Source organism: Anabrus simplex, chromosome 4 (assembly GCF_040414725.1).
Source record: "Anabrus simplex isolate iqAnaSimp1 chromosome 4, ASM4041472v1, whole genome shotgun sequence".
Taxonomy (NCBI): domain Eukaryota; kingdom Metazoa; phylum Arthropoda; class Insecta; order Orthoptera; family Tettigoniidae; genus Anabrus; species Anabrus simplex.
Window position 1 is genome coordinate 153,147,363 of NC_090268.1, and position 12,527 is coordinate 153,159,889.

The window sequence follows — 12,527 nt, forward strand, 5'->3', positions numbered from 1 at the left end:
CTTTTGTTCGCTTCTCCCTCATGGTATACATACAGTTTCGAACGATTAGTGTTTAAGTCATGTATTGAAAAGAACATTTAACCAGAGCTCCCTCATATAAAACACCTCCTGTACAGGTATATTAGGCAAAGGTAGGTTTTCCATAAAGTCAAATGCCAAACCCACAGTGTCAGCGTCTTTGTTCTGTGTCGCTTCTTTCATAACTGAATAATATTTTTTTGGATCTTCTGTTATGCACAACCATTTCAGCTGCTACATTCTGCTTAGCGTTTCTACTTAAACCTTTGTCTTTCAATTTTACAGATAATCTCTCATAAGTTGAGCAAACGTCGAGTTGTGGCTGACGAGAAGAATATGAAAAGTTACCTTTGAAGTATTTTTGGTAGAAACTACTTAACTTTGTCTTTTAGATCAGGGTTATATAGAATAAACATATTGTGTATTTTTACATCAAGTCGTGCATCAATGGCATTGTTTGGCTTTTCCCCCATAATGGGTTACTTTCACATCAAACTTCTCAATACGTATATGAATGCGTACACATATTTCACCCCACGAACCTGCTGCGCAGGCGTAGCAGGGGGAGAGGTGATACTCCCACGTGGCGCGTCCCAGGTAGCGGATAGGGGGGTCCTAACCGGCTTGCCAGCGGACTTGAGGGGAATAAAATACCTCTCGCGGACCAAACACACTACCCCCTGCGGGTGGGGGACGCACATGTAGAATACACCCGCGGTATCCCCTGCCTGTCGTAAGAGGCGACTACAAGGGGCGACCAAGGGATGACTGAATTAGAACCATGAAACTACTCTTGATTCGTACCATCATGCGGGGAATACCATGGGTTGCATGTACTTGCGAGTAGTATCACTAACTTGGTACGAAATAGGTTTGTGATTAGTTGCAGTAAAAAGCCTGGCCTGGTGGATTCCAGTACCCGTGCGTTGTACCCATGTGCGCAACACCGCGGGTCTGGGCAGAGCCTGTGAGTTGTACCACTATATGAGCGACACCGTGGGTCTGCGTTGCCTGTGATTAGTACTCACTATGTGAGGAACACCACGGGGCCCTTGGGACCGGCACCCGTGACTAGTACACCTAGGTGAGGAAACTCATCGGTTTGCGTTGGCTGTAAGTGGCGCCATTGTGTGCGAAACACCATATGTCTGCGTTCCCTGTACGAAGTACAATACTTGTGAGTAGTACCATCTTGTGTGGAACACCGTGAGTCTTTGCAACTTTTGATTAGTACCCCAAAATGACAAATACCATGGTTCTACTTTACTTGCGACATGTACCATTCTGTGGGGCCTTAGTCGTGGATTTTGCACCCCTATTGACATCAAGCATCATTGTGCTTTATAAGTGGTCCCTTGGTCAGTAATACTATTATTTACGATCTTTCTTTGTGTCTGATCCACTGTTTTTGTTTGTTTGTTTGTTTGTTTGTTTGTTTGTTTGTTTGTTTTTGCTTTTTTTGTAGGGTTCATGTCCATCCATTCATTCTTCATGACATTTTTAATTTCATTTTGGTCAGTGGATGAATCTGAATTTTTGTTATTTCATTTCGTACCATTAGGGACCGATGACCTCGATGTTAGGCCCCTTTAAACAACAAGCATCATCATCATCATCATCATCATCATCACATATTTCACCTGGAACACAGTTCCCACTTTTTGACTCGTCCCTCATGTCCACTGGGATTTTATGAAGAAGAGAACATTTATTGATTCTCTTAATTCTGTTGTCGAAATGCCTAAAACCTCCAAGAAAATATTTCTAAATACAGTACTTGAGTTAGAACACCACTCAGTGTTAAGTTGTAATAATAAAGAGTGTAATTTTTTGTTGTTAGGCAATTCATCAATAGGCATGTCAGGGTTTTGTTGAATTTCATCTTGAGCTTGTTCCTTTACGTTAGGTTCTTTTACGCCTACGTTTTACTAACATAACCTCAAGCAAAGTTTGTCCAAACAACAAAACTTATTCCAGAGATCGTGTATAGATTTGTCAGTAAGTTTTAAATGACATTTAAAGTTACACATACAGTTTATATTGTTCGGCGGGGCTTTCTGGGGGACCTCTTTTCCTTTATGGGACACGTATCTCAGTCCTTGTACTCTAGCTCTCCGGACAACGATCCACTTGTATGTTTCTTCATGTCTCACTCCACGTTTACGCTTAGGATTAGGTTCTTCTTCTGAACTGTCAGACATGGTTTAAGAACTAAACACTACTTAATAATCACTAAATACACTATTATTTCCATTACAAACACACACTCGACCACTCCGTACTTACTGTCACAACAACAAACTCAGTGAAAACAAAACAACAGTCACAAAACAGGTTAACCTAACAGGGCCACAACCGTCCTGAGTGGAAGAATGAATTTACCGCAGAAAGAACCTAAGCAACGGCGCTTGGGTTCTTTCTGAAATAAACAGATTATTTACACAGCTGCCTAACAGCATTGCTTATAAGGAAAATAGGTTATTTCTGAAAAAACAATGTATTTATCTCCGAATAGTAACATCCCGTCAAAAACTCAATTTTGATAAAAGAGTCACTTAGATAGTTTCTGAAATAAACGATTTAAAACCAGTGACGTTATCGTTTAAAGAGTTCTAAGATACTGTCTGGTTTGGTTTATAATTACCGAGCTCGATAGTTGCAGTCGCTTAAGTGCGGCCAGTATCCAGTATTCGGGAGATAGTAGGTTCGAACCCCACTGTCGGCAGCCCTGAAAATGGTTTTCCGTAGTTTCCCATTTCCACACGAGGCAAATGCTGGGGCTGTACCTTAATTAAGGCCACGGCCGCTTCCTTCCCACTCCTAGCCCTTTCCTGTCCCATCGTCACCATAAGACATATGTGTGTCGGTGCGACGTAAAGCTGCTGGTTTATAATTACGGAAAACGATCTTAGAGTAATGAGAAGTACGTTTTAAGCAGACCAACGACACATATGTGCTAATCAATACGATGAGAGGGAATTAACCGCAGCGGGATGGTCTTTCATACGCAGTTGTGCAAAGTTTCTCGCTCTCAACCACCAACTCATGTACTCTCACCCCAACGAACAGCTGTAGCTGACACGTGCCTGACCACAGCCTTTGAACGTTCCATGTTAGACTAGCCCGGTCCGTATGCGTAACCAATAGTAAGGAACAAACAAATGACTAACCAAACCAAACTACAGCCCTTGAAGGGCTTTGGCCTAACAAGTGACCGCTGCTCAGCCCGAAGGCCTACAGATTACGAGGTGTTGTGTGGTCACCACGACGGATCCTCTCGGTCGTTATTCTTGGCTTTCTAGACCGGGGCCGCTATCTCACCGTCAGATAGCTCCTCAATTCTAATCACGTAGGCTGAGTAGACCTCGAACCAGCCCTCAGGTCCAGGTAAAAATCCCTGGCCTCGCCGGGAATCGAACCCGGGGTTTCCGGATAAGAGGCTGGCACGCTACCCCTACACCACGGGGCCGGCAAACGAGTGAATAATCAAGTCATAAATAGGAAAAGAGGAATGTGAATATGAGCACACAACAGGATAAACACAGTCGCAGGTCAGAGTGGGAATAGGAAGCTGCAGAAAGAGATAAGGAAAAACATGAAAACACAAAAGAACAAGGACAATTTCTTCATATGCTTGCATTACCGTTTTCTTAACTTCACTGTTCTGCTAATTACGACGCGTTTGAGGAGTTAAGGGACTCTTACCACTAAGTAAGAGAAGATTCAGGAAGGATGGCCTCCTGGCAGGACAAGTTACTTTCCTCTCTCGTTCTTTCTCCACTGTAATTTTACTAAACAGTGGTCCAGGCGTACAAATGCAAACGAGCTATCTATCTTCCTTTAAAACATTTAAAAAGCTTACTTAGGAAGATATTCACTGTTAGTTTTAGATGCAAGAAAAGAGATAAAGTAGAACAGAAAAATTACTTCTCTTGTCAGATGTATTTCATCTGGAGGAATGTATGTGTACTTAGTTCTCTGCGGTTAAGTTAATTCGTTGTATATATATCGGTTTTCATTAAAAATTAGGTTCATAAGAAAATAATTTTAAGTTAAATTATATTAATACGTTTAATATATTTTTGAAAATTGTAGCGTAGCTTTTATGAAGCCTAAAATCCCTCCTTTGAAATAAGAACCTATTTTATCATGAAATGTTAATAACATATGTTTCTTGTTAACATCCTTTGTACCGGGCGAGTTGGCCGTGCGCGTAGAGGCCCGCGGCTGTGAGCTTGCATCCGGGAGATAGTAGGTTCGAATCCCACTATCGGCAGCCCTGAAGATGGTTTTCCGTGGTTTCCCATTTTCACACCAGGCAAATGCTGGGGCTGTACCTTAATTAAGGCCACGGCCGCTTCCTTCCAACTCCTAGGCCTTTCCTATCCCATCGTCGCCATAAGACCTATCTGTGTCGGTGCGACGTAAAGCCCATAGCGAACGGGAACATCCTTTGTAACCGTGAAACTTCTTGCATACTGTAGTTCAGACAACAACCATGAACTAAAAAAGTAACTGTCACAGGTTGTGTACTGGATAATATATGTGAAATACATCCATACAAGCTAAACAAATGTAAATCTAACACTAGATTCAACGCATCTAGCTAGAACTCGAGATCTCTTGCAATCGTTCCGCCTACACAACTTTTACAGAATCTGATGACAGCGTTCCTCGTAACTGTGAGAAAGCGAAAATGTAACTTTCCAGTGCAAGTATTTCCAATATTAAATTGTGATTTTGGAGGTTGTGATATTGTTTTAAGAGGCAAGACAACTAAATACTCATCCCCTCCTAATTCTAACTTAATTCTAATTGCAGGTGATGATGGTAGTGATTATTAATTAGGGGAAATACAAAATCATAATCATCCCTTCTTAACTTTAATCAGAGGAAAAAATGTAAGTGGTCGATATCCTGACCTTTCGGAGATTGAAGATAACGGCAAAAGAAAGAAGGGCCATGAAGGATGTGAATATGGACTCCATACGCCACGCACTTGGCCTACTTATAATACAGTATATACATTCACTTAATTCTTGTCGTTATTATTCCTCTGTCTAAACAAAAATATATTGCACCCACCCCTCCGGCGATAAATCTACAGGGTCGTTATCTGGGTTAAAAACAAGTAGGTATCATAAATGTATACAAAAATAACTTAGCGGCATAAAGTGTAGGAGAATACGGGTGTCATATAACTAAAATCAAATGAGAACACTATTTTAAAATATTAATACCAAATGGTTTATTATCCTCCTGATGATTGCGAAATCCGATGCAAAATAATCGTATGAATATACCGTACATAAATAATTACAAACTTCGCAGCTAACATGTTGAGGGTTGTTTAAATATGTTTTGAGGACGAGACTAAGTATCATCGATACGAAATATAAACATGACCTCGCATATACGGAATCCTAAACAAATAAAATCATTCAAACTATCCCCATTAACACTGGGGTATGTTTACATAACAAGTCTGAGTGAATCCTAACCTAGATCCAACTTGATAAAATAAACCCATTTAAAATAATACGTACTAAACACACAGGATACTTCAACACGAAATGCTCTGTTTCGGAATCAAACACAGCATACACACACTCAACCCCAGGATTGGAACCTGTGTTGACAAATCAAAATAAAATGCACTCGCCACAATGAAACAAAACATAATACAATGGATACAAATGAACACGGATCTCCACAGTGTGAGGTTCGAACAAGTGATCACTGGACTCCACAGATGGGCACTGAAAACCCTAACTATCATATTCAGTCAAAAATGGCTGCATTATTCTAGCTAATTGAGTCTATCTCTGATAAAAGTACTTTAAAGAAAAGGTAACCTTCTTAATGAGTCACGTAACACATAAATCACATGTCTTGGAAACGGGACCCAACTATCTACAACCCTGGCTATGTTTCGCCGCACAACGCTTACTCTTCCTTCTGCATGAGTCCCTCTGGTGGGCGTGTCCCTGTCACACAAATATATCGCTGCTCAAGTCGGTCAGCCGACACATATCTTAACTCGGGCGCATAACTTCACTCTGAAATATATCTTTAATCTGCCTTCACGGCCTTCATATTATCGTTGCTTATTGTGACAGAATAACCCGAATGCGCACTCTCATATATCACCGATATCACTTCTTCTCATACACAAATTGTTTAAGACACTAACTATTGTTCTTTAAAATAAAAGTTCACATACAAAGGATACTGTTACTCGAGACGCTCAGGCGTCTTTTTCTTGTGAGACCAAAATGCAGACAGACTAGGGATGACGCTTCCCAAACCTTATATTAGCTGAAAAGTTTCCCCCTCTCAAATTTCCCATACACCATATTATTGGTATCTTAGAGGCGCAATAGTGCAATAATCAGGTGACCAGTGGTCTTATATTTTGGTTAAGACTCGCCCGTACGAAATCTGATCGCAGAATCCCCGGTAATGAATAGATAACTGTATTCAATTTTCATCTCGCTCATGGGACTCCCCTTGTCAAGTGGGTATGAAGACATTTAACACATGGCCTCTGTAACTTTCCACTGTTATGTAATCATATATTCCTTCCGTTAACAGGAGATTATTGCCCTAAAGGACGTTACACACCCTAAATAAATTCACAAATCACGAACTGCTCTTTTGAATCTTTATACAGTGCAGTGTTTTCAAAATCGTTAATTCCTTTAATGTAGAAGACGAAGTTGGCCAAGCTGTTTTAAAAATGGTTCTAAAATTACGATGCTAAAATTTTTACCTCTCCTACTCACCAACGACTTGTGGTGGGGATGACTTTTCCCTTCTTTTCATCCAGGGATTCCCTAGCTCTGCTTGGGGAAAATACATTCTAGCCTCGCCCGTGGCGTTCCAAGCTTCGAGATCTCACGAACTCGCTCCCAGACAAAGAAATGCGCGTTCACTTGATCCCTAGTCCTTAGTTCATGTCCCTGTCAGGTACAATATCAAGTAGAAAGATAATAAGCTGCAAGTTCCCCGGTCTTAGCCGCTAACCATAAAGGATGTAGGAATATTTGCTGACCGAAAATTCCTGTGAGGTTTCAAAACGCAGTGGGAGGGTCCGAAATAAATTTAAAATTGCAAAAGAAGTCCTCTCCGTTACCGCAAATTGTTTGCACTTAGTATTCATTGCCTTCCTTTTAAAAAAAACACCTCAGCAGTTTGAATAAAAAATTTCGCTGGGGGGAAGGACGGTGTGATTACTGTTTCGCAGCTGGGCAACCATGCTCTCTTTCCACTAATCAAACATGTAAATGGAAGAGTTCCGATACTTGGATAAATGAAGGTATGAGCAAAAGAAAGCGACGGGCCACGAAGGGTGAGAAAATGAAAGATGCCCTAGGTCTCGCAAACCGAATACCTACCACCGGTGTAAGAAGAGAACAAGAGTTGACTAAGGGAAGCCGGACAGAAAAGATGAAAGTGTGAAGCCTGATACAATAAAGTGAAAACAATGCTAGACTCAGCTAAGGCACCCGTGGACGCCAACCTACGCTACCCCTACGCCCCTGGGTCCACTTTCAGTCGCCTCATACGACAGGCAACTGATACCGTGGATGTATTCTAGCACATCCGGTCAAAGGGGCAACAACGAAAAGGGGAAGAATGGGGTGGGGGCCTAGGAAAGCATATTTATTCTCAAAGACTAGAAGGCCTAAGAAGCTATAAGTTTGTATGGGAATGGCCCCCTAACCTCTAAAGGTGCAGAAGCATTTGGTGAGCGAAAATTTCCAAGTGGATCCCATCAAAATGTGTTTCCCTGAACATAACAAAATTCAGAAGAACTTTCCAGTGTAAATAATACATACTTTGTGTGAGGTGCCTGGTATGAGCAGAGAAAATAAGGCCAGGTCCAGACAGGGGCTGTTCAACGCACATTCTGTACCTACAGTATACTTTCATAACGCGTCTGCTGTGAACAGCCCACCTGCGAGCTGCATTTCACTTCCTTTCGTAAGGGGAACGCATGTAGAGTGTTTCTTTGTTTTAATGTTTTGATCCTTCAGTTTTCCAGCTCCTACGTTGAATGATCAGAGTATCAGTTCAGAGGGTCCCAGGTTCAACTTCCGGTCGGGTCATGGATTTTATTTTTAAATGTTTAATTCTCTTGTGGGTCGGATCCCACCGGTGTCCGGTTGGCCATTTTTCTATATATAACATCTTATCTACACGTACTAAATGTACGTAACACGAGCTAATTAAAATGCGGTCGTGAAAATTCAATATTCATTAAATATTATTATTAAAAGTACTGTACCTGCTTCAAGCCCCATTTTCATAAACTTCGAAACGCAAGCTTTTGTTAGGAATGCTGGTCAGGATATCTACGAGCGAATCACTTCTTCTATAGTTACCTTTTCTTTTTTCTTCTAGTAACATACCAACCAAAGCCCACGGCACTTAACGCCCTTGAAAGGGCCTTGGGATGCCCAGCCACCGCTACTCAGCCCGAAGGCCTACAGATTACGAGGGGTCGTGTGGTCAGCACGACGCATCATGTCAGCCGTTATTCTGGGCTTTCGAGACCGGGGCCACCATCTCACCGTCAGATAGCTCCTCAATTCTAATCACGTAGGCTGAGTGAACCACGAACCAGCCTTCAGGTCGAGAGAAAAATCGCTGACCTGGCCGGGAATCGAACCCGGGGCCTCCGGCCTTCAAGTAACATACCACCAAATAAATCCACTGTTAACCTGTATATTTCATTTTCCAATCGATTTCATAATACACAAGCAAGTCACACACATTCCGGTACAATTTTCCGAAGCAACTTATGTAGGCTATTCAGCGTAATGTCTCTTCGCAGTGATGGGAGTGTCCGAGGACATGTCACCAGGTGGGCTAGAACAACTAATGGTTAGGATGTTCTGTACACCTGGTTTTCCATGCCGTGTTCGGGAAAGCGGAAAGTCGGCCGGCGGCAGAATAAAGCAAAATTTCCTCGCAAAGTGAAAGTACTGTACAATACAGACGTCACTCACCCACGTCGGGACGGTCTGATCCAGACTAGCAATAGTCACACGAAATTATTATTATTATTATTATTATTATTATTATTATTATTATTATTATTAAGGGAATATCGTGGCTCGCAGATGGATAAGAAGCGTGAGGGTTGAATGGGTCGACAAGGAATTAACACAATTAACACAACAAATTTTGAAATTTTATTTCTTTCCTTTTTCCCAATTTAAAATTTGAAAAATATAAAATCTGAATGAATAACAACAATATTAATGAGCTCGTCAGCTCTAACAATATAGGGGACTTAGAAGTCCGAACATCAGACACAAAACTTGCGATCATTATCAATTTGTTGACTTACATAGGAAAAAGCCTTATTGCCCTTGACAGGAACAATATTTTACAAGAGCGTGTTTTGCTCCGATCATTTACACAACATAGGAGTCTGCGCTACAAATATACCATAGTTCCGCCTCGCAGAGGCAGTAGTTTTTTATGGCGCACTCCAATTCCGCCTTATAACTTATCGGTCGGTCTCAATTAAAGTATTTGTTCACAGTTGCCCTATGTGGGCTTATCTTTTGTTCAACAGTTATATAATTCACGGTTCCCAAAATGAACTAACACCAGAAACAATTACCGAATAAACAGGGGCACGATTGCCCATACTAAGTGGCCTTAATGACAAAAGAAATAAAGGTTGGTTGTAACTGGCCATAAACAAAATACAAGGAGGCGAAACACCTGCACTCCTTCTAGAAATAGTTAAAATCCTAAGTGGGCTTATGGTCCAAAGATATGGAGACTAGACCTATACTACACAGGGGTGACCACATGCAAAACGTTAATGCCAAATCAGTTTTCTGAAATTTAGAGGTTTGACACTTTAGTCACCCCATACAAGTTGGATGGGAACCAACAGAGGGTAATCACTCTTTGTTCCCTTATATTACATATTTCCCAGTAGGAAATAGAACAGAGTTCTCAAATTCTACACTTAAACCATCAAATTTATAAATGTTGCTACTTGCTTTACGTCGCACCGACACAGATAGGTCTTATGGCGACGATGGGACAGGGAAGGGCTAGGAGTGGGAAGGAAGCGGCCGTGGCCTTAATTAAGGTACAGCCCCAGCATTTGCCTGGTATGAGAATGGGAAACCACGGAAAGGCATCTTCAGGGCTGCCGACAGTGGGGTTCGAACCTACTATCTCCCGAATACTGGATACTGGCCGCACTTAAGCGACTGCAGCTATCGAGCTCGGTAATTTATAAATGTACATTCAATAAACGAGGTTGAAATCTTCCCCTCACATTATGCGCAGGAGCTATCACATCTATGAAAATTCTGTCATTACCTTGAGTCGATGGGCCTTCCTCACGCAGGCCACGCCCCTGCCTCCCTTAGGACACGCAGCACTCAAATCACTGGAGTAATTAAGACAATACGGTCCTAAAGCACCCTACTTTTATAGTATTTTTAAGAGGAAGCTTCCAGAACTCTTTACTGATAGGCTGGATTCCTGTACATACTCCCAATTTTAAAGTGGCTAGAGAAAATATTTACAAGTTTCTGATAGGTTGCTTACAATTGAAGAGCGAACCAGCTGAAGTGACGATCTCCAACGCAAATTTAAAACTCGTCGGTGTGTGTGTCAAGGATTTTCTTAACCTACTTAAGTTTAGGCCCGTACAATGGGTATACTTTGCAACACTTTTTTATTTTTCGTAAGAAGAAACACTGTTTCAGAGACGTCACAACAGCGGAAAATACATACAACTCTTTACATGTGATGTGTGACTGAGTAGGAATGCTCGTGTGTGTACTTTAATGACCTAGCATTTTTGTCATGTTTTATTGTGATCTACTGTCGTGGTAAAAACTTGTACGCACCTGAATTAATACACCAAAATTAAAATTAAATTTAGCTTACTTTATTCTACGTTTAATTATGTGGATAATATGTTTTTAACGTAACTAATTAACATTTTAACGCAAGCTGAACAAAAAAATTGCCAGTATTTTTTCCATTTCCAAATCAGCGCTCACTTAGAAAATTCATAAGTTTAAAAGTATTAATTTGATCGTTAGTAAACTTTAATGCAATTTAAAGAAACTTACTGTTGGTCTGTGCATCAAGTTTTAATTTCATCTGATGTGTGAACAAGGTTCTTGTAAATATTATGAAACACCTTTTTCTCATTACTGGATTATCACAGCCGTAAAATATTCGGCTTGTTATGGAGCTCATGAGAACTTCAGGCTAAAATTAAAACTGCTTTCTGCCTGCATGCAACTGTTGATTTTATATTGATATATTGTTATTATCTATATATTAAAATATACCAAAAACAGTTTTGGCAAATCCGTCCGTCCCTTCTACTGGACCAATTTGCTTCAGTTTTGTTTTATTCCCTCCGGAATTACTTGGCGGTGAATCGCGGGACATTGATAGGTCTTTGAGTTCGGCCAACTTTGAGAAATCATAAAATCAAATCATTAAATTATCACTCCAATAATTGCAGGCGAAGGCTTACCCTAACCCGCAATACATTCTGTACGTAGCGACTAACGTTTTCATTAATATTCTGATAGCCTATATGTGATTTTCATCCTTAGTAATGGCATTGCGTATAGCCATATTTGGTTACTACCCGTCAAGCCAAGAGCATACACTTCCTCTTATTACAGAAAAATGCTATTCTCTGCTATACACTCTTTGATTCTCTAACCTTTCCCAGCTTCCACATGTGTTCAACAGATGGCAGAGCGTTCCTAATAACTTAGATGCCGTTAAGAGGAGAAAGTCTACGTACAAACATCCCATCACGACATACGCCTTCGACATTATCTGGGAACACCTATTGAAGGATAACCTAGCTACACTAGAAGGAGTGAAGGCAATGTATCTTTTAAAAAGTTCTCCACCTGGCAAAAAACGCTCCTTCGAGACTAACCTATGTGTTCACAAGACGACCGTTCTATATAGAAGAACTGCGATTAAAAATAACATTGCTTTCTACGAACAATACCAAGCTTTACATCAAGAACTGCAGGATAAAAAAAGCGAATATGTGGATAGATCTTTTTCCAAACAGACGACATGATGACGTCAGAACGGATGAATTCTGACTACGGAATGCGGCATACCATAACGCGTTTCTCATTCAATGTTCATAAAACCATTGAAAAGGGCAAGCAAAACAATATCACTACAACAGGCATATCAAGACCCTATTTATAAGGAATGTTGCGGAGCAGCGAGGGTCCTCTAGTTATCATTATTATGATTTACAATTTTGCTTTACATCGCACTGACATAGATGGGTCTTATGGCGACAATGGGATAGGGAAGGCCTAGGAGTAGGAAGGAGACCTTAATTAAGGCACAGTCTGGTGTAAAAATGGGAAACCACAGAAAACCATCTTCAGGGCTTCCGACAGCGGGGTTCGAATCCACTATCTCCCGGATGCAAGCTCACAGCTGCGCGCCCCTAACCGCACGGCTAA